We start from the raw sequence: 23,970 nt of genomic DNA, 5'->3' as shown, positions 1-23,970 counted from the left end.
AACCTACGTTTGGTTACGGTTTGAGATAATACTAAAAATACACGCTGTATATGTATATGTACTCGTATATCTTGGCAGCAATTAGTGATTGCAATCCGGATTATTCGAAGTTCTAAAATCCGGATTTCGGAGCGTTTGAAAATCCGTTTTAAAATTCGGATTTTGAAAAGAAAAAACCGGTTTTTCGGATTTTTTCCCACCAGTACTAATTTGCTCAAAATTAATTCTAATGCGAAATAAAAAGCGGTGCACAAGGGTGCACATGAAGCGGTAACGCGGGAGAGCTATTGCCAGCCGGGCATTGCGCGTCGCGCACTCGCTCGCACCTGTATGCTTGCCCCGCGTCCGCTTTTTTTATTGGCGTAGCAGCCCAAGTAACAAAATTTGGTACTATAAAAGTCCTGAGAACGTTTTGGAGCGTGCTAATTAGTGTTCATGATTAGCACTATAATGGTGTTGTAAACGTTTACAAAACCCCAGATAGGCCCTAGTTTTATCACTGATTTATTCTATAAACATTACATAAAGGCTCTCACGGTGATAAATCAGCTCTATGGTTGAAATGTAAAAGTGACGAGAAACGCTCTTTAGTACTAAAATAGTGCTGTCTGCAACGTTTATGTCGCAATTTGGAATTATAAAAGTAACCAATGAAACATGTTTATAGTGCTATTTTGCACCGTAAACGATTCCAGTGATCTTTTTTATCATACTTGCGTCGTGGGTGCCTAAAATATTAAATAAGTTCATTCGCCATTGTTTCTTGAAGTGACATTTGTATTTAGGTAATAAAAAGGATGTACTAAAAAGCATTTGTGGACCGTTACTATGCCGTACATTGTACATGCGAAAATAATTGTATCGATAGAATCATTATGCTGATTTCAAATTTGACAATGCGCTCTCATAATTTTCATGTATTAATTAAATTAAAATTAAAAAAAATAAGGACTTGTTCCAACTGTGGCTGCTATAGTACACATAGGCTTTAGCCGTGCCGCTAATGTGCTATTATGGCAGAAAACAGCAGCCATTCTTTAAGTTACGATTTAAGTTATTTAGCAACGTACCAGGTAACTTTTATGGTACTATATAGCACTATAGAAAAACTTTCATGACTTTTAGAGAACTCTTCTAGCCTTATAGCGATGTTAAGAGAGCTTTTAAAAAGCTATAACGTTACGTAATGGTCGTGCAAAGTCCTTTTATAGTGCAGATTGATCCTCTAATAGTGTTTACGATACTGCTACAATACTAGTACTATAAAAGTTACTTTGACGCATTATTAGTGCAAAATAGGTACATAAAAGCATCAGTAAAGTCGTCTCTAGTATTAAATAGTACCATAATCGCTTTTTGCATATCTATTACAGTGCAGCACTTTAAAGATTCTTTTGTATGATCATATAAGCGTTCTAAGAGAAAAATTACTTAAAAGGTCTTTAATCTTATAGAAACAAAACGCTTTGTTAAAAACCTTTATAGTACAAGCAGTCACAATGGTTACCATTATAAGCCTACTATATCACTGTTTGGTGATAAAATGCCTTAGTTATAGAACCTTTTGTTACTTGGGAGTGTACGTATGTATTTTGTTTTTATTATTTTTTAAAGATTTTGTTATTGGCGTAGCAGTGTACGCATTCTGTTTTTTTAGGTTTACTAATATGTGGCCGAAAATTGTATGGCAAATTATCACTACCCAAACTATTTTTCCCATAGTATAATTTGGCAAAACTATCAGATGGCAGACCAATGTTTCGCATATATAACATGTCGCAAATGATTATTTACAATATTATCGTATGGAAAAATATTTAGTTGGTCATGTTTCAAAATGTCTTTTATTGTTATGTCGAATGTATTGATAGGCATAAATTATTTTTCGCCTAATATTGTGAATAACGTACCTATCCCTGGGAGCAGTTTCGTTTTTAGGGTCATAAAAAAAATAACCCTAACCTACCTATCTCTGGGAGCAGATTCGTTTTTAGGGTCACCAAAAAAAAAATAACCCTAACCTACCTATCTCTGGGAGCAGATTCGTTTTTAGGGTCATCAAAAAAAAATAACCCTAACCTACCTATCTCTGGGAGCAGATTCGTTTTTAGGGTCAACAAAAAAAAACCCTAACCGACCTATCTCTGGGAGCAGTTTCGTATTTAGGGTCATCAAAAAAAAAAAACCCTAACCTACCTATCTCTGGGAGCAGTTTCGTTTTACGGGTCATAAAAAAATAACCATAACCTACCTATCTCTGGGAGCAATTTCGTTTTTAGGGTCTTAAAAAAAATAACCATAACCTACCTATCTCTGGGAGCAGTTTCGTTTTACGGGTCATAAAAAAATGCTAAATATAGTTGTGATCCAATAAAAAGTATGCGAAATTTCAATTTGGGCAAACGTTATTTAACAATAAATAGTTAGGTATAATAAAACATTCGCTTAGTAACTATTTTTCTAAATGAATCGTGGTAAAATGAACATCTGCTAAATAAAATTGTGTTCAAATAAAAATTATGCTAAATAATAATATGCTAAGTATTGGTTTGCCAACTAAAAGTACTGCAATAAGTTGGTTGGGAAGTGAAATTAGGCGAAAAATATTTCGGCGAGATGGCAGTACACAGTTTTTTTATTTTTAATAAAAACAACTTAATTTGATTGTTTGTTTCACTTTGCCTTTATGCCACATATTCCTTTTTTAAAATCCGGATTGAATCCGAACTTCGGATTTCGGTCAAACCAAAATCCGAAAATCCGGATTTGAAAAATGTTCACGGATTTGCAATCGCTAGCAGCAATCCTCTTGATATGTATGTACTCACGGAAGCAAGAATGAGCGCACCGGTATGTACTTTTTTTACATTTAGGTTTTATTCTAGAAACATTCTAGACTAGTATATTTTATACAATTTATTATGTTTGACAATCCTTTTGTGAAATACTTAGTGTTAAATTTTATCTGTCCAATATAATCCAATATAATTATTATATTTTATATTAATTCAGCCACCTGAGAGCTCACAAACGTCGCTCTCAATAAATCATTGAAACCGGCCACGACAGTATGATGATGATGATAATGAACAATCCTTTCAATCAATCCAACAATAATAAATTTTCTTTTCATCCTATAAACCTTTTTCCGAGTCCATGACACAGCTCGAGTGACAAGAGAAAAACAGCACAAGTAACCAATCGCATCCGAAACCCAACGGAACTATAAAAACGCCACGTGGCCCACGAACCAATCAGAATCGAAGATTTTAATGTGTCACTCCAGCAGCGACCAATGATAACAGTACAGAAATCATTTTTACAAGCTCAATCGTTTTATTTAGGGCCCGATTCCGATTTTGAAATATACATCTATTAGACATCTTTTAGACATCACCAAGATACGATAACGATATGTTTAAGATCTAACCTGTAAACATAAAGAGTTGCAAAAAAAGTGTGTTGTTTTATATTTACTTTGCGTGTATTTTATTTTGCTCATAATTTAAAATAGACTTAATTCCATCCTGGCTTATTTAATTTACGACGATTACAAATTTGGTTAAAAATGTTTCTTTAGCACAATTACATTTTGCCAAGATTCGATTCACTTCGGACACTAAGTATTACTTTTGATCCAACGGTATTAGGCCAATCAAATTAGATTTTTTTACAAGAATTAAAGCCCAGCAAGCTGGAAATCTTCTTAATACCTTCATTTGGTTCTAAATTAGTGTAAACCGAGTTTGCTCCATTCCAGGAGTTGTGGAAAAATTTTTGCTCCTTTCCGGTTTTTTAATTGTTGAACTACAATCAACAAAACGGTACGTCCGACGGAACATTTGCTCTAATCATGATAAAAATTGACATCTGAGGATCCGAAAAGTACCTTAACATGAATTCGTACTCAAACGTAAAAAATGGCCGCCACTGTATTTTTTTTTTTTAGTAAAATCGTGTTAAAATCCGAAAAACAATGTACCGGTGTCTGATCTACAACAACCTTGCTGGTAGTGACATTGATTTTGATGGTGGGCTCCTTCTACATCGAGGGGTTTTGTCAATCCAAGGTAAAATGTATCCCCAAGGCTCCCAAAATTTATCGACATCCCCTGGGATGGAGTAAACTCAGAGGACCAAATGAAGGCATTAAAAAGCTTGCTGGGAATTAATTCCCCAAAACGCTTTTTTTATCTGATTTGACCGGCCCATATACAATTATAATAAAAAGTTTTACAATTGTCACTATGATCTAGGTTTCTGGAATCAAATTCAAATCGGATAAGTCATAGTTTGAAGGAGTTCCAAGCAGTTATGTAGTTGTGGTCTGTCAGGCGTAATAATAAACCTAGCCTCCCAGTTGAGTCTAGGTCTAACTTTTAATTGAGTTATACCTGAACTGAAAGACGCTATGCTTTAATGCTTAAAGACTATACACGATAAAAAGCGGCCACGCATGATATGGTAAATGAATATGCATTTTCAAGCGGCACTTGTTTTAAATAATTTGTGGTTATCAAAATACAGAATAAAATTACAAATATAATAGTATATCATTATGTTGTCCGTGATTTTAAGCATTATTTTATATTCCACTGTACCTATCTACACTCATGGACAAATTAAGAGTTTTGTTTGGAGTCTGCCTTTGCAAATATAGTCTAGTGTCCATGTGGATTTTTCTGCCAATTATAACTTATTTATTCAATTAAATAGTAAATTTACAATATAATCACATTCATCACAAGCAAACATAATAACATGTGGATTTTTAATGACATTTGATCTTGATTTAAAAGTATAAAAATTCAATATAAAAAAAATATTTTGCTTTAACCCCCTCTTAAACTAAGATTTCTTTCTTATATATTTATATTGCTTGTAACTATTACACCTATATCTATACATAGATACAATACACATACTCGTGCAAGCGCTGTAATATTACCGAGCCTGCAATAAACTGCAAACCCATGCATACTGATGGCTGATAGTCCACAACGGGCCGTGTTGTTCGCGCTGCTGACCGACTACTTACTGCCTCTCTCGGACCAGTCGCTAAAGTGACCCGACCAACACATATTCGTGCGAACGCTGTAATATTACCGAGCTTGCAATAAACTGCAAACCCATGCCTACTGATGGCTGATAGTCCACAACGGGCCGTGTAGTTCGCGCTGCTGACCGACTACTTACTACCTCTCTCGGACCAGTCGCTAAAGTGACCCGACCAACACATATTCGTGCAAACGCTGTAATATTACCGTGCTTGCAATAAACTGCTAACCCATGCATACTGATGGCTGATAGTCCACAACGGGCCGTGTTGTTCGCGCTGCTGACCGACTACTTACTGCCTCTCTCGGACCAGTCGCTAAAGTGACCCGACCAACACATACTCGTGCGAACGCTGTAATATTACCAAGCTTGCAGTAAACTGCAAACCCATGCATACTGATGGCTGATAGTCCATAACGGGCCGTGTTGTTCGCGCTGCTGACCGACTACTTACTGCCTCTCTCGGACCAGTCGCTAAAGTGACCCGACCAACACATACTCGTGCGAACGCTGTAATATTACCGAGCTTGCAGTAAACTGCAAACCCATGCATACTGATGGCTGATAGTCCACAACGGGCCGTGTAGTTCGCGCTGCTGACCGACTACTTACTGCCTTTCATACTGCGCGGCATTACCTACCTATTTGACGTTGTCAACATGCGCGCTGTACGCAATACACTTGGGGTCATTTTTAAGCCCTATGTCCGACTTCTGTAGTTATTCTAGTTGAGTTCAAATATGATGATAGCGTTAGACCGCTATAAAATTATAACGTTTGGGCTGTTAAAATCGCTGCCAACTTAGCTTGGTCTAACTCTATGAGAATTCCAAAGGAGTCTGTGTATTATTAAACATGTAAGTATAGAGATAGACCAAGAAAAGTCTGCAGCGATTTTGATAGCCCACGGAGTGCAAGTGTTATTTATACGTCATAATTTCATAGAAGTTTGACGTTTAAAATTACACCTGTACCACGTAGGCTATCAAAATTGGTGCAGACTTTTCTCAGTCTGACTCTAGTGTCTTTCGAGGCAAACACTCGCTAAGCAAGCAATGCCACAACGGAACCAGCAATATTTCCGCCGCTGCCCAAGGTGCAAACAACTCGTCGCCTATGATTCCATGCAGTCGTAACCAGTACCAATCTCAAGTTATACTGGTTTAGCGAGTCAGGTACATTTAGCAACTTGGCTAACTATAGCTTTTCTTCTCTCTTTGTATTCAAATTCGGCTGCCGTATTTCTATCTCCTTTAGAAGGTATTATACCTAACTTTGCCAGAGTAGGTAAGTTTGGAGCCAAATATTCGATGCGATTATTTCTGGAACGCTATTTCGTTTAGATTTAAGAGGGTCTTATGTAAAATGTGTGGGTGTGGTGTAAAATGTTATGTTTAGTCTTAGTCTTAATTTATTCATTTATGAACAATTTACATTGCATTTCAAATGTATATATAACTTTTCTTATACTCAAATAAATCTTATAAAATAGATATTAAATGTTCTTATTTAACAAATGAATCTTATAAAATACTTATAACATATCGCCAGATTAAATAGAGAAATTATAAGATTTGAGTTGTATTTACACCATTTTACACTATAAAAGCACAGTTGTACACCTAAAATTTATTTTTTTGTAAATATTTTTAATTTACACAAAAAATGGTCGTAATTGAGAGCTCCGCAGAGCGCTTATGTGTGGTGACCTCGATTGCCTTATGTGCTCCGTCTAGTTGAGGTGGTCTGTGAGAATCTGCTGAATCCAACACCAGAAGGTAACGTAGCAACGTCGTTCCCTCTCTCGTCTCTGGATATTATCATTATATTTTTTTACGTAATTTGATGTATATTGATCACATAAGCTATGGCCCTTCGTTGGATTCTTTTATAATTCCTCGTCCACTATTCATTTAAATGGTGACTCACGTTAGACCGGGCCGTATCCGGGCCGGAGCTTCCGGCGCATCGTTTTCTATGGAAAGCATCATTTGATCGCCTATCATGTTATAGAAAAGTAAGCGCCGGAAGTTCCGGCCCACACACGGCCCGGTCTAACATGGATCATTTAAATGGATAGCAGACGAGGAATTATAAAAAAAACCTAACGAAGGGCCATAGCTTATGTGATCAATATACATCAAATTACGTAATAAAAAAATGTTAATATCCATAATATTCGGGTCATCCTTAACAGGCCTATTCGGATTTCGAGATAATCACAAGATCTTGAGACGATTTAGAGATCAACTAGATCTACATTAGATATCGACTAGATGTGACTTGGATATCTAACAGCCGTATTCGAACTATGAGATACGTCAAATACTAGATATTGAAACGATATTGATTGGATATGTCAGTGTCAAACAAGTGTCAAAATTGACGTTTCTTCAAACAAAATCGTCACTTTTGACACTTGTTTGACACTGACATATCCAATCCATATCGTTTCAATATCTAGTATTTGACGTATCTCATTGTTCGAATATCAGGCCTATTCGGATTTCGAGATAATCACAAGATCTTGAGAAGATTTAGAGATCAACTAGATCTACATTAGATATCGACTAGATGTGACTTGGATATCTAAGTCATAACTTGTCGAAATCGTTCAAGAGGACCTCCAGAATCGCGGAAACGTCAAATTTGACATATCTATCTTACAAATATCTTTAAATTATCCGTATCGTAACTTGTTGAAGTCAAGTAGAAATCTAATTCATTTTCCGAATCGAGCCGTAATTCATTTTCCGAATCGAGCCGTGACTCTTTTCATTTACATTTACTGCACTCTAAGCTTTCTTATTTCTTTATGCTGCCAGTAACCCACTGGGCGGGTTCTGTGTTCTCAGGTGCTTTTCGCTACATACGGTTTTTCTCCGCGTAGCTCGCGCTGGCATTGCATGTGTTAGGTATTCGTAAATACTTGCAGACATTCATTACATGCTACGCTCGTAGCGGTGCGTCGTAGGGCTACGTCGTAGCTCTACGTCGTAGCACTACGAGCATAATTCTCTCAGAGCCCGATTCAAATTCAACAACTTGTTACAATTTTGATCTTATTTTGACCTAAAAGATCACTCACGCTGATTGGTGCATGGGAAATGAAGTGAAAGTCGTGCGTTAGATGTGCATCAATCACCAAGTAGATCGTCAAGGTCATATCAAATTCAGTTCATAACCATAAAGAACCAATCAAGTCAATTTGAATCGACCTATGTAGGCACGTGGTAGCCATGATTATAATATAACACCGTGTGTAACAATTTTGTGTGTTTGTATGTAACCTAGTGATCAACCCAATGACTGTTTTGGGTCATTGGGCTGATCAGAATCAAAGAGGTTTGTCAAACTCAGAAAATGGTTAGTTATATTATTTTTTAATACAGTTGCTCAAAAAGTGCTACTTTACGTAGCTGTTTAGCGTGCGGAAAGTTGGTTATCTCGAACTAATGCTTTTCACTTTTCCAATTTTTTAAAATTTATACTTGTTCCAATTCACGACTACTTATTGATGAGTTAATATTAGTTTCCTTTAAACGTCGTATTCAACATAAAAATCTACTGTTGATGTAAAAATACGAAAAATATACATATTTCATATTTTATTACTTACCTCTTCATCATTATAACACGTTTATTTTATAATATTGAATATTGAAAATTCCGTTCTTAATAAGTTAGTCTGAATGGAACGGACTAGCTGCCAAACGCCTGCTGTGACGCCCATAGGTGACGTCTGTCACAAAAGAGGCGTTTTTCTTAAGAGAAGGCAACATTCGATATTGTTTTTATAAATATACGATACACAAATAATCGTAAATAACGATACTTAGGTAATAATAATACAATGTAGGGATGTGACGACCCCATCGCCCGCTGGTTTTACCAGTGCAATCAGTCAACGCAGGGCAGCTTGTGGCGAGCTGTTGGGGATTAGCGGCCTCACGTACCCGAGTGCTCCTGGGGAGTTCTGTTACCCGCAAGGAGGGTGGGTGGGACAGGATTCTCTGCCTCTGGCTTGCCTTAGCCGGCCGGCCAGAGTGGAGTCGTTAGAGCTATAAGCTCCAGGGGTGGAAGTGAAATATGCATAAGACGCGAGTTGGCACAGTGGCTGTTAAGAGCCACTGGGTAGAAAGCAGCGCACACCTCTCGACACCCCTGAGCCGCTCACACCGGTGTTGCCCTTGAGCCATCCTAGATGTCGCTTTTTGTGGGGGCCCATCTTGTGAGGGCGAGTCACCGTCTGCCGGAAATAAAATTGCATACCGTTTTATTAGGCAGGCGTCCGGTTTTTTACCCCATAGCTCAGTTCTTAGTCCATCGCTTTCACTCAATAACCTAGTTCATTTTAGATTCCATCAACTCTCAATAGTCCTTACACCCTGGCGGGTGCTGCCTCTGCGTGCGTCCCATGACACGGGCAAGAGCAGCCTCCGCTCGGTGTACCCCTTACATTTCATTACAGTGTCAAAAGGGCCTCTACGTGATGGCTTCGGCTCCGCGCACGCCTCCCAAAGGTCCGGAACACCATTGTTCCGTGATGGGAAAGACATACAATGTATTATATTTACAATTGTTGATGTCTTATAGAACATGCATTTGAAAAAAAAACAACGGGTTGCACTCCGGCAGTGCCAACAGAAGTGAAAACTCATTGACTAGTCCAAAATGTCTGCAGCACTATGTATAATTGACACATCCTCCTTTCTATTGAAAAACTTTAGTTCTGAAATTGCTGGCCAGTGAGCTTAAATTTGTAGCGTTAATTGTTTAAAATTCGAATAGAAATTGTAAAGTTACCTTGCAGACCTCGCATCTAAATATATTTGGTCATGATATTTTGAGTTTTATTCACCAGTACTAGAGTTCACTTTTATTAGCGATTTCATCAAGATGTAGCTTTATTGAATTATATTGGAGTGGTAAAAAGTTAGAATGTAACTGTGAGATCCTCGTATTTCAGCCCGTGCAAGATTAGAACATTGAGCTTTATTGCTTAACTAGCTTTTGCCCGCGGCTTCGCACGCGCAGTAGAGTTTTTTTAATAATCTATGTACTTTAATGGTTTTAGGTATTTTGAATGTAAACAAACCGTTTAAGATGATAATTATTTTAAAAACGATGTTTGTGTACTGTTCAATTATTAGAAGGTATTTGTAATCTTATAATTTTGTAGCTCAAAAAATTTACTTTAAGGGATTGAATTCTCAAAAGTCTGGATCACGTGTGGCTGTAAATCAGCGTGTATGTTACAACCGTCTATGCTATCTTCGTATTTAGCATTCCCCACCAGGGGCCATAGTTCACGTCGGCTACGTTATATTTTAATTTTGATCCCATTTTTGTAATTTTTGTAATTAGCGTCCCACAAAACCATGGAAATGATACCCATATTCATATATTTTGAAATTTCAACCCCATTGCACCCCCACCAGGGGGATGATTGTTCACTTCGGCTACGTTAATTTTAATTTTGATGCCATTTTTGTTATTAGCGGCTCAAAATACTATGAAAACGATACCCATATTGATATTTTGAGATATCAACCCTATTGGGGACTTTTCCCCCTCTTAGGGGTTAAATTTTCAAAAAACCTGAAACACGTGTTTACTCATTTATCTTTAGGAATACTCCTGTGAAATTTGGAATAAAATAGTCTAACTAATCCCACAAAACCATGGAAATGATACCCATATTGATATTTTGAAATTTCAACCCCATTGCACCCCCACCAGGGGATGATTGTTCACTTCGGCTACGTTAATTTTAATTTTGATGCCATTTTTGTTATTAGCGTCTCAAAATACTATGAAAACGATACCCATATTGATATTTTGAGATATCAACCCTATTGGGGACTTTTCCCCCTCTTAGGGGTTCAATTTTCAAAAAACCTGAAACACGTGTTTACTTATTTATCTTTAGGAATACTCCTGTGAAATTTGGAATAAAATAGTCTAACTTATCTTGTTTCCCCATACCAACTTTGGACCCCCATTTCACTCCTTTATGGGAAGAAAATTTAAAAATCCTTTCTTAGTGGACACCTAGACCTTATAAGGAATCTAGTTGCCAAATTTGGACTTTCTAGTCCCAGCGGTTTGGGCTGTGCGTTGATTTAAGTCAGTCAGTCAGTCAGTCAGTCAGTCAGGTCTTTCACGTTTATATATTTAGAAGATATAAAAGTCCAGTTTTAAATAATTGACCTGATTATGATACGTTATGACTAAAGTTCTTTGGTGAATAACATTGTCCGTCACACATGACCTCAGCGCGTTACGCGTTACGCTGTCTCGAGTTTATCATTTTTTCCCCACCTTTAAAAGTGCTCATCGCCGCTAAAGAAGTTTTCACTTCAAAACTCTTTCATTGAAGTGGGTTCAATAGTCGAATAAAAGCACCTCAAAAAAACACCTCTTCATAATTTTCACTGCGAAAGATCGAACTTACAACGACTTTGTTTTCAAATCTTAAGTTTTCAAAAAGTTGCTTAAAAAATGAGTGAATCAGAATTTGAAATTGATTTTTAACACCGCCAGACATTTGTGAGAAGGCTGCAATTGCAAATGAGAGTGCTTGCCTGAAAAATCTAAAAATAAGTATTAAGTTTAGAATTCCTTGTTGTTTTTCTTATTTTTTCGCAACTGTATTAAAAAACGTCGTTCGATACACGTGCGGAAATGTCATTCTTCACTCGTCCCGAGTCTTGATATCTCGGTACTCGTGTAGTAATGGCATACCTTCCGCACTAGCATCGAAATGTACTATTATCTAGTGTCGTTATTAATTTGTATTATTATAATAATTATAGATTTAGTTTTTAGATTTAGATTTCTTTATTTCAAGATGAAAATTACACTATACATTTGCTACATTCGTCAAAATTATGTTTATCTTCTCATCATGATCGTCAAAAATTACATTATAAATTTAAAATAAAAAATAATAAGATTAATTGTGTCTCCCAATAAGGATCGTCATGTACAGTCAACAACACTCCCAGCTGTACATCGGTGGACCTTATTACAAGAGGCATAAGGTCCACCGATGTACAGCTGGGAGTGCTGTTGACTGTACAATGAAAAACATGTCAAACAATTGAATATAAACCAAATTTACATTAAAGTCGATGTCAACGTAAATAATTTGTAACTGTCATTAAAATGTCAAATAAAGATAAAAATATTACAAATGAACAAAATGTCATGTTTAAAATACAAATCAACAATTCAATAATAAATAAAATTACGTATGTCGTTACAAATTCAATTCCATGTACTCATTTACAGAGTACAGAGAATATATATTATATGATTATCCTCAATGAGCAAAATAAGTAAATGTTAAGCAAGTAGGGCTTGTCTAAACGCATTGTACTCCACTATACCTACTATTTGATTTGGACAATTGGGATGATGACTTGATGACACATGTTGAATTTTATAATAAAATTTATATTCGAAAAGAAAATGACCAATTATCACAATAAATAGGGCATCAAAAAAATGCAAATGATAAAAAAAACACAAGGCAAACCGGATCGACTGATACCATTCATAAATAAAAACTTGTCATCTTGCCAATTTTAGCCGAAACGTTTAACTATGACGTCAATTTGAAGGTCCTTGATCGTTCACTGCCTTGATCGCTGTCTCCGACCAACGGCCTGATTTGAACTTTAACCCTTTAGTGGGTAACGGCAAGGTATTTGCCGTCATACCACTCAGTTTTTTTTTTCTCAATGAACGTGTTGTTAGTTAATATAAATTTTGGTTCGCATAAGAGAATATACTCGTACCAATCTACGAAAAGAAGCAGAGCTGATAAACGTTATTTCATCCCTTGTTAAATGATGATTCTTAGGCCTGAATAAAATTTTCTTTGCTGGATTTATAAGATAGTCACAATTCTCGAGTTTCAGAGACAAGATTGGCTATATAAAGTTTAAAGAAAAAAAAATAGTTATTTGATAATTTAAAAAATGAAGACGGCAATATATTTGCCACTAACCGTTTAAGTGTCTGGTGTTTATTAAAGGAAAGGGTAGGTTAGGCTACTATTGTTATTGGTTTATATATGGAGCAATAGCTTAATTCAATACTACAAACATGCTAGCAACCTATCCACAGTTTTGCTGGGATTACAATACCTACTTGGAAATAATATACAATACCTACCTACATATAATAGTATATATTAAAATTATTATAAATAGAATAAACAAATCTTTTTAAGTTAAATAAAGGCTTTAATTATTTCTTATCATTCTATTGGTTTTTAATATATTCATTTTAGATACTTCATGCCACCCGTAGTTCCCCCGGCAAACTGACATGACGGTCTTGTCACTTACTGCCCTTGGCTGATAGCGGCAAACATATTGCCGTCTTATAATTCGGAAACCCCCAAATAATATATATATTTCTCTTTCTCAAATCTCTTAAAAAAAATAATTCATGCTGTGCGTATCGTTAAAGTTCTCGATTCATTGATATAAAATAGTAGTTTGTGTTACAAGGGATCAAAATGATATATTTCCGTCAAGGGCGTACATTGAATCCTGAATGAAGCGATAGCGTAATGAGGGATTCAAGTGTTAACGCCCAAGACGAAATAATTTTGATACCGTGTGACACATACTGCTTTTCACATCAACTAACAAACAAACAAAATTTAAGTACTTTATTCATGTAGGCCTAGCAACAAGCTCTTATGAATCGTAATTAATCTTAATCTAATTATCAGAGCAATTTATTGATGTTAGTATTATTCCATAATAAAATTGGATTATTATACATATCAAATTTAACACTAAAAATTTCACAAAAGGATCGTCAAACATTAAAAAGATTGTATAAAAAAATACTAGTCTAGAATTTCTAGAATAAAATCTAAATGTCAAAAAAAAAGCATAAGTAACAAAAGAAGTAGATAGTATTACATCGGAATATCCATTTCCTCATCAATAATCAAATATACCTAATAAATAAATAATCATTTCGAATAACAATTAATCCCACGTTGTAATATCATTCATGTAGTCTTGTGTGGTATAATAAGCTTTAGAAATAAGTTTACGCTTTACATAATTCTTAAATTTGTTAATAGATAATTCAGTAATATGGTTTGAAAGTTTATTATAAAATCTTACACAATTACCCATGAATGATTTTTTAATTTTATGGAGCCGAGTGAAGGGCACTGCGAGCTTATGTTTATTTCTAGTATTAATATTATGAATTTCACAATTTTTCCTAAAATTTACAATATTTTTATGTACATACAGAATATTCTCATAAATGTATTGACAGTGCACTGTCATTATGTCAATTTCCTTAAATTTATCTCTAAGTGAGTCTCTATGGTTCATTTTGTATATTGCTCGAATAGCCCTCTTCTGCAGAACAAAAATGGTATTTATATACTACTAGCTGTGCCCGCGGCTCCGCCCGCGTGGAATTCGGTCTGTGTCAGTAAGCGGCTAATTTCTAATCCTAATTTCTCTCCCTCTCCCCTGGAGGCGGAACTTGAAGTAGGTAAAGTTGACAGATGGATATGCTAGAGGACAGTAGTCCAGATAAAATATTTTACAATTTAAATAAAACTACACTCCAAAGTCAATAGTTTTTTCGCCCTTATTCAAATTTTACACGTGATTTAAACGACAGAGTAGGTAGTAGGTGTATATCGGACGATACAGTAAGCCGTAAGGTATACGCGCGCGAGCGAAAGCGAAGCGGCCTGCCTGTGGCTAGACCGCCACTCACCGTGGTCTTCTTCAGACTTCTGAGGAAGACACGTGCCCTTTGTAACCTCAATGCGTTGCGAGACTTTCGGGAATGATTCGATTGTTTTCGGGAATGCATGGTAATGCGTATAAAATGCGAGTCCCAAATCATTTGACTCCGCAAACGACCAGTGCCGAATTAAGATATTTTGATGCTTTAAGCATTTCTAGACCATGGTGCCCTCTCTCCCTAGGGTCATCAAGATTACATTGATTTTTTTTGGTAAATTGAGTGACGTTCATTGCCGCATTACAGCTGAGAATGGAAATTAATCACATCATTTTATCACGACAATTGACAGTGCCGCAGCAGTAACGTTGCAACAGAGTACCTAATGCTGCTGCAGTTGCCACCCGAATGTCACCTTTATCACATCTTAGAATGCCATTGAAAACGCGAGCGAAGCGAGCGCGAAAATTTTTCGATATTAAAACGCAATTTTATAGACAGTTGTACATTTTTACTTTTAGTATGGAAATCAGTCACATCATTTTATCACAAAAATTGACAGTGCTGCAGCAATAACGTTGCAACAGAGTAATACTGCTGCAGTCGCCATAGCTTAGAAAGTGATTGAAAACGCGAGCGAAGCGAGCGCGAAAATTTTTCGATATAAAAACGCAATTTGATAGACAGAGTTGTATATTTTTACTTTTAGTATGGAAATCAGTCACATCATTATATCACGAAAATTGACAGTGCTACAGCAGTAACGATGCAACAGAGTAATGCTGCTGCAGTCGCCATATATTAGAAAGTGATCTAAAACGCGAGCGAAGCTAGCGCGAAATTTTTTCGATATAAAAACGCAATTTGATAGACAGTTGTACATTTTTACTTTTAGTATAAAAATCAGTCACATCATTTTATCACGAAAATTGACAGTGCTGCAGCAGCAACGTTGCAACAGAGTAATGCTGCTGCAGTCGTCATATCTTAGAAAGTTATTGAAACGCGAGCGAAGCGAGCGCGAAAATGTTTCGATATAAAAACGCAATTTGATAGACAGTTGTACATTTTTACTTTTAGTATGGAAATTTGTCACATCATTTTATCACGAAAATTGACAGTGCTACAGCATAACGTTGCAACAGAGTAATGCTGCTGCAGTCGCCATATCTTAGAAAGTTATTGAAAATGCGAGCGAAGCGAGCGCGAAAATTTTTCGATATAAAAACCCAATTTGATAGACAGTTGTACATTTTTACTTTTAGTATGGAAATCAGTCACATCATTTTATCCGGAAATTGACAGTGCTGCAGCAGTAACGTTGCAACAGAGTAATGCTGCTGCAGTCGCCATATATTAGAAAGTGATTAAAAACGCGAGCGAAGCGAGTGTGAAAATTTTTCGATATAAAAACGCAATTTGATAGACAGTTGTACATTTTTACTTTTAGTATGGAAATCAGTCACATCATTTTATCACGAAAATTGACAGTGCTACAGCAGTAACGTTGCAACAGAGTAATGCTGCTGCAGTCGCCATATCTTAGAAAGTAATAAAAACGCGAGCGAAGCGAGCGCGAAAATTTTTCGATATAATAACCCAATTTGATAGACAGTTAGACAGTTGTACATTTTTACTTTTAGTATGGAAGTCAGTCACATCATTTTATCACGAAAATTGACAGTGCTGCAGCAGCAACGTTGCAACAGAGTAATGCTGCTGCAGTCGCCATATCTTAGAAAGTTATTGAAAACGCGAGCGAAGCGAGCGCGAACATTTTTCGATATATTATTAATTTATTAAATCAACATAATTATTCAATTATTTTTGTTGATATCCGTGTCTTCTAAACTTAGAGTTAATTTGGCAAAATCTTTCCTCGGTGGCTTATTCATGTCACAACGTATTAAATTCAGCTCCATCTGTTAGTTTACCAGGGTACTCAATAGTGGTAGCATATATTTGAAAAAAGTTTGCCCCTCCTTCCTAAGTAGCGCCATAAGATTCAGGGGCAAACTTAAGTCAATCGAGTGTTGTAGCTACCCCCCCTTTTAGGGGTTGAATTTTTATAGCCTATAACCTGGCCGGGGATTTTCTCGACAGATTAGTAAAGTTTTCATCAAAATCCGTTCAGCCGTTTTCACGTGATGCGCGTTCAAATAAACAGACAAACAGATAAACAGATAAACAGATAAACAGACAAACAGACAAAAATTCTAAAAACTTTTGGAACGTGTTCTGTTATCGATTCTAAGTATCCCCAGCCAACTTTTTTTCAAATATCTTCCATGTACAGACTTTCGACCGTCTTCAGCTTTATTATATGTATAGATAACTATGAGGAAAATAAAAAAAACTTAGCGTTGACACTACAGTGTTGCCACTTTTTAATTTCTACTCTTTTTTGCCAGGCTGTACATACAATCTTCATAGTTAATTAAGTATATTAATATTTTATACTGGCAATGAAATGTCGTTGAACAGAAAAGTGCCACTTTGATCCCTCCTAGCAGGGAAGAGAAATCCATTTTCTGATTAGGTGATGTGAAAAAATAATGGTCAAAGGGTTAAGATACTTACGTCAAGAATTTGCTAAAGATACGATAATGGATCGGATATGTCAGTGTCGAAAGTGACGTTTTTCAATCAAAAACGTCACTTATCTTTCGTGTCGTTCGAATAGTTGGAATCAGGCCGTGAGCATTAGCAAAACCCTATGACATCGTCATAAGATCCACCGGTGTTCGGCGATTGTCAGTTAACACGCGCAATTGGTTGTGTTCTCAAATGTTTTATTCATAAATAGCCGTTATTTAATTAGTCTAGTACGAGTATGAGCCCCGCCGAGCGCCGCGGAGTGTGCCCTCGCATAATAAGTAGAAAGTAGGTATCTACTAAATACCAACAAGATTATACAAGATTATTTTGTTATTGTTTATTACGGGGACGTCCCTGAAATTGCGAAAAAAATCAGGTAATAATTTCGAAGATTTCGGCAATAATAAAATATCGTTTTCGAAGCGCAAAAATTACATACCGCATAAATGAAAATTAACATGGTCGGGAGGAGTAACTAAAATCGACAAGATCCGGAAAAAATGAATATGTCCGTGGGAGCTTAAAGGTGGCCCCTATACCCGAAAAATTAACAGAAAGTCGCTTAAGGTGGTATGGCCACGTAATGCGTAGAGACGAATAACACGTGGTCAAAAAAGCTCCATGTCTCCCGGAACGTAAGTAGGTAAGAGAGGCCGCGAATGCCCATTGCTGACATGGTGGACCAGCATGACCAATCTAACTAATACATTGAATTTACCCTACCCGACAGCCCAAAACAGGCTATCTTGGCGCCGAAAAATTAGGAGAGCCGACCCCACCTAAAGTGGGATAGAGCAAAGAAAAAGAAGAAGATCTATATTTATTTGTTTAGGGCTAGCCAAAAATTGTTGACAGATATTTCGTTGTTGTATCACCAATTGTCTATGATTTCAAAAAAAGCTAAAAGTCAGTTGTCAATTTATGACATTCATTCAAATTGTTTGCGGCTTATAAGAGGTTTATTTTAAATAATATTAATAATGTCTATACTGAGTGAGGTTCGCAAAGTATTATTTAAACTCGTAAATAATTACTACAATGTGCGAAGTCGACGTGTAGCGTTGTATAACGAAAATCTGCAATGTTTACAACTCCTAAACAAATGTAAACAAATTAGAAGGTTGGTGCTCTATAAATATTTTGATACTTACCCCCTTATTCATAAACGTTTACTAAAGTTGACAAGCCGATAATAATCGTTTGTCCCTTTCGACGTATGGAAAGCGACAATCGATTATTATCGGCTCGTCAACTTTAGTAAACGTTTATGAATAAGGGGGTTAGCATTTAGCATATTTGGCATAGTACTTATGTATTTTTTTTGGTGATGGATTAATATTACGGTATTATCGAGCTAGGTCTTATTTACACTACATTTCATTTTTCGCCTTGTTACAATGGTATATGGTGAGAAAGTGTTAACATATGTGTTTATCGTTGACTGTACTTTACATAGTGGTAGAAATTATGTGAGAGACTTTGAGTGCACGTCAACGTATATTTAACTTATATCCTTAGGTACCTTACGTGTGCACAGAAAATCAAAAATATTTTCTAGTATCAAAACTATAATTCCTACTACACAAAGTGTGACCAGCCCAAGATTTTTTGAATTTCCCGCCAAACATTTGTGTAATATTTCAGTAGCCAGACTCTATTCATTTATTCTAAACATTACCTACTGCACAGTGCTTGAAAGTCCAAATGAAATGAAAGGCAAACGAACTTACATTCTGATGTCATAATTACGTCATTTCGTTATCTTTCGCCCATGCGCCTCGCTTGCGCTAATATGTATGTACCTACAAAAAGTACGAGTGAAACACACGTGCGAATAATAAAATAACGAAATTACATCATTTTGGTTTCGTTTGTAAATTCGAATTGACGGTCAGGCCAGGTCACTGGGCCGCTACAGAAATCAATAAGTTGTCATGTTATTAATTCGTTCCACATGCATGTCTCTTTCACCTTCATTAAATATTTATTTAATTGATGGCTTCCCTTTTGCACAATACAAAATATCTAAAAGCGTTAGCGTGATATTAGATCTGTGGATGGAACCCATCAAACCTTTATGCTGCATAGCGTAACTTATGCATACACACACACACACACATACCAACATCATAACCCTTCTTTCCTCTGCCTGCCAGTTAAAAACAAATGGCCTTCGGCAACCAAAATGAAATATAAATCCCCGACATTTTGCTTAATGTTTGTGACTTTAGGGAAGAAATAAATGTTGCCGCGAAACCAGTTTGCTCCAGGAAATCATAGAGCAGGTGTGTGTGTCGACACACAGATTACATTACAAATGTAAGATACGCTATTCACAAATACGGGGCGTTTTTCCATTATTCTGTAAATATACTAAATATTATTGACATCTGATAGTCTAGAATCTAGATGTATGAAACAGTCACAATATGTTTTTTTTCGGGGTTGGCCTCATAGCATAAATTATACAGGCCGTCCCACGGCTATGCCACATGGAGGGAAAGTCCTGAATATAGTAGGTGGAACATTTTACTGAAAGAAGACATTATTTTAATTAAAAAAAAACAATATAACATAAACTGCATTCATAGATTTTCAAATAATTACATGGTTGAACCGGGAATTGAACCCACTACACGAGAAAAAAAACTACCCTGTAGCTTTATCATACCGATCGAAAGGCTTGTACATAAGGATTATTTTTTGCTTAATAACATAGTGTCAGAAATTAAAGGAAGACCATGAATTTTAACATTTTTATTCAAAATTAATCAATTTAATTTATCAAATGCTTAAAATGAGTCCCATTTTGTTGAATACAAAGTCGCACTCTATTGATTATTTCGCTAAATTTCACAGCAAATGTTAAAATTCATGGTCTTCCTTTTATTTCTGACACTATGTTATTTAGTAAAAATTAATCCTTATGATGAAGATGATAAAGCTACAGGGTAATTTTCTTTCTCGTGTAGCGGGTTCGATTCCCGGTTCAACCATGTAATTATTTAAAAATCGATGAATGTAGTTTAAATTGTTTATTTAAATTAAAATAGTGTCTTCTTTCAGTAAAATGTTCCATCTACAATATTCAAGGTACTACTTTCCTTCCATGTGGCATAGCCGTGGGGCGCCCTGTATAGTGTATGTCAAGAAAAGAGATTATTTTATCACATGTAGCCGTTGTAATGAGTTGCGTGTTTACCTTAATACTCACAACTTTATCAAAATAAAGTAAAACATATACCAAAGTAGACTCTTCGTGAACTTGTATGTACACAGGTACCTATTCTAAACAAAAATAAAAGGCTATTCGAGTATTTATTCATTATCACCACATTGTAATAACTAATGGGCGGCTGACGGATGCAATATGGTGACGAAATCTATATATATAAATGCAAGTGTCCTGACTGACTGACTGACTGACTGATTCATCAACGCAGAGCCGAAACTACAAAAGATAGAAAGTTGTAATTTGCACACCAGATTACATTTATAAAGTGTACAAGAGATAAGAAGCGAGTTTGAGAAATTCAACCCCTGAGGGGGTTAAAAAGGGGATGAAAGTTTGTATGGGGTTCAAGTTTTATTTTAAGCTAGGAATTTGAAACTTCGTAAAAAGATATATTATTAAAATACAAGAAAACTAATTTAAGCGTTTTTGAAAATTCATCCCGTGAGGTGGTGAAAAAGGGGTTGAAAGTTTGTATGGATATCAAACATTTTTTCGAACGCGGGACTTGAATCTTTGTATTTGGGGATATTATTAAAATACAGGAAAGTAATTTCAGCTTTTTGTAAAATTCATCCCCTAACAGGGTTAAAAAGGGATTAAAAGTTTAAATCCACTAAAATGCTTTGAAACTTCTTAGAAAGGCATAATAGCTGATTACAAAAAAAAGTAATTGCAACGTTTATTGAAATTCAACCCCTAAGGGGTTAAAAACGGGTCTTGGAGTGCAAATTTTATTTTAAGCTAGGAACTTGAAACTTTGCAAACAGGTATTAAATTAAAATACAAGAAAACTAATTTCAGCGTTTTTGAAAATTCATCCCCTAAGATGGTGAAAAAGGGGTTGAAAGTTTGTATGGATATCTAAAAATTTTTCGAGCGTGGGACTTGATTCTTTGTATTTGGAGATATTATTAGAGGATAGAAAAAGCAATTTCAGCGTTTTGTAAAATTCATCCCCTAACAGGGTTAAAAAGGGGTTGAAAGTTTGAATCCATTACAAATGCTTAGAAATTTCTTAGAAAGACGTAATAGCTGATTACAAAAAAAAGTAATTGCAACGTTTTTGGACATTCCTAAGGGGGTTAAAAAGGGGATGAAAGTTCGTCTTGGGGTGCAAATTTTATTTTTAGCTAGGATTCTGAAACTTAGCAAAAAGGTATTAAATTAAATTACAAGAAAACTAATTTCAGCGTTTTTGAGAATTCATCCCCTAACGACAACGTGGTGAAAAAGGAGTTGAAAGTTTGTATGAATATCAAACATTTTTTATCAAGCTTTCAAGCTAGGAACTTCAAACTTGGTAAAAGGGCATTAACATTATATTAAAAGTTTGTATTATAAAGTTTGCATCGACGAAAATTATAGGTACTCAATATGTAAAATGTTCAAAATAAGAGTCCACGCGGACGAAGTCTCGGGCAACAGCTAGTGTCACATATTACAAACACCAATGAAAAACCAGTTTAAAATTGAAATCTATTGTTCAAGAAAACAGAAAACCGTCATGTAATTTACGGGTGTTATGCGAACTTATAGGGCTGAGTTAACACCGCGAGTGGCGAATCAGTCATGGCCACATTTAATCTGAGGCGTGTCCTGGGGCTCCTGGGGCTCCTGGGGCTCCTGGGGCGCGGCAAACGCGTCAGCTGCCGAAGCCACTACTTATTAATTGTGCCACTTTATTAAGACGCACGCGGAAACATATATTTCATTCGTGATTTCATCTCTTTTCATGTTTTTCGTTTGTTGGTTACAGGATATTTTTTCAACACTTGTATTCTGTAAAGTGAAATATGTAAGTCAGACTAACTTTTAGATACAGTCGGGTTCATAAACATCGTCGCAAGCCAACGCTCCAAAAACATATAAACACGAACGAAGTTGTTAATCCAGCCCAATTCCTATGAAACCATGAGGGACAATGTGGCACTTTCCCACTACCTATCACGTGCAGTACAATAAGTAGGCTTAGGGCCGGTACAGACGGACTGCAAGTTGCAACCCGACTGCAACTTGTATGGGTATAATTAATTTGCAGTCGGGTATCGGCCCTTTATACTTAGAGTTTTCTTACTTAATAATAATAAATTACATATATGGGCGCCATGGGCGGTATGGTAAAACGTATTATTAATAAATTTAAAATTCGCATTCGCAGAGCTCGCTTAAAACTTATTATACATACATGGATTTATATCCGTGTACGGAGTGAGCGTAATCTTAGGCGCTTACTTCTCCAAGCTTAGACGGCTTAGACCCCCTTCTTAATAAAGAGAAAACTGACTAGAAATATCAATAGCTTGGCAACGCGCCAATTTCACCGAAAAAAGTATCGGAATGCAAGTTAAAACAGATAAAGCTGGCTGTGCAAGTACAATCCATACGGTGCCTATTATTTACGACTTCCACAGGAACTACACAACATTAGCCTCGAATCGATTTATGTGTTGCGCTTGTGAAAAAGGGAGCTTACAGCATAACGGCGCGATTCGGGAAATGAATTAGAGATTAAATAGATACGATATAGTAAAGATATGTGACGTCCCACGCGTAAAGGTACATTATGGCGGTTGGCGCTTACGCTATTATTAACGCCGCTCCAATATTATTGCGGCGCGACGTAAGCGCCGGCCGCCATAAGGTACCGTTTTCCGCGGAACGTCACATATCTACATATCTACACTATTTCATATCTAGTGAATCTCTAATTCATTTCCCGAATCGGGGCGCCAGCCACCATAAGGTACCTTTTGCAGTGGAACGTCACATATCTTCACTATTTCATATCTATTGAGTCTCTTATTCATTTCCCGAATCGAGCGGTAAGGCGCTTACGTGTATTTAAAGATATAACGGTATAGTTATGACTGTGAGAGTCGTAAGCGGCAACTGCATCTAAGTCTATTCTTGTTGAGTATTTGTGGGAAAAATGAGAAATCAACAAAGGTTTTGTTTAAGCGCTGTGGTTAGTTGAAGTGATTACATGAAGCTAAGACCCTAGACTATGTCGAACTACTAGTATAGTATACACACAAGACGCTGAATAGTTGATGGCATAGCGGTAAAAATACTTTCATAAATATTAGCTAGGTTGGTAAGCAACTGTTAATGTTAAATGTTATCCTTGTTTCTATATAATGGTGTTGATTTATACAATGTCCATTGGTGAACCTTAAATAAATAAAATAAAATAAAAGTTTCAAATCGACGGTCCGGGGTTCTCAATTCTGATTTAACAATTAGTTGTAGTGTTGAACTGGGTTTGATACGATCTTGACGATCGTCTTGGTAATTAGGGCGCGACTCACGCACCACTTTCACTTCAACTCACAAGC

At 36.2% G+C, this 23,970-nt stretch overlaps 3 long non-coding RNA genes across 5 annotated transcripts in view; 2 read left to right on the top strand and 1 right to left on the bottom strand.

Annotated features, from left to right (window-relative positions):
- LOC134804394 (uncharacterized) overlaps positions 1-3,273 on the top strand; it is a 62,093-nt gene extending 58,820 nt beyond the window's left edge. Inside the window, exon 3 of the long non-coding RNA XR_010146118.1 lies at positions 3,259-3,273. This is a non-coding gene — a long non-coding RNA (uncharacterized LOC134804394). The remainder of the gene's footprint in view (positions 1-3,258) is intronic.
- The window catches only part of LOC134804390 (uncharacterized), a 243,325-nt gene that overhangs the window by 180,952 nt on the left and 38,403 nt on the right, over positions 1-23,970 (bottom strand). The gene's annotated exons all lie outside the window — the stretch shown is intronic.
- The window catches only part of LOC134804392 (uncharacterized), a 309,273-nt gene that overhangs the window by 246,901 nt on the left and 38,402 nt on the right, over positions 1-23,970 (top strand). Inside the window, exon 1 of one of the 2 annotated variants that reach the window (XR_010146116.1) lies at positions 10,099-10,117. The exons of the other annotated variant lie outside the window; for it this stretch is intronic. This is a non-coding gene — a long non-coding RNA (uncharacterized LOC134804392). Of the gene's footprint in view, positions 1-10,098; positions 10,118-23,970 lie in introns of those variants that run through there. 2 annotated transcript variants of the gene reach the window in all.

Source organism: Cydia splendana, chromosome Z, assembly GCF_910591565.1.
Source record: "Cydia splendana chromosome Z, ilCydSple1.2, whole genome shotgun sequence".
In the NCBI taxonomy this organism is placed as follows: Eukaryota; Metazoa; Arthropoda; class Insecta; order Lepidoptera; family Tortricidae; genus Cydia; species Cydia splendana.
This window is presented reverse-complemented; position numbering and strand designations above follow the sequence as displayed.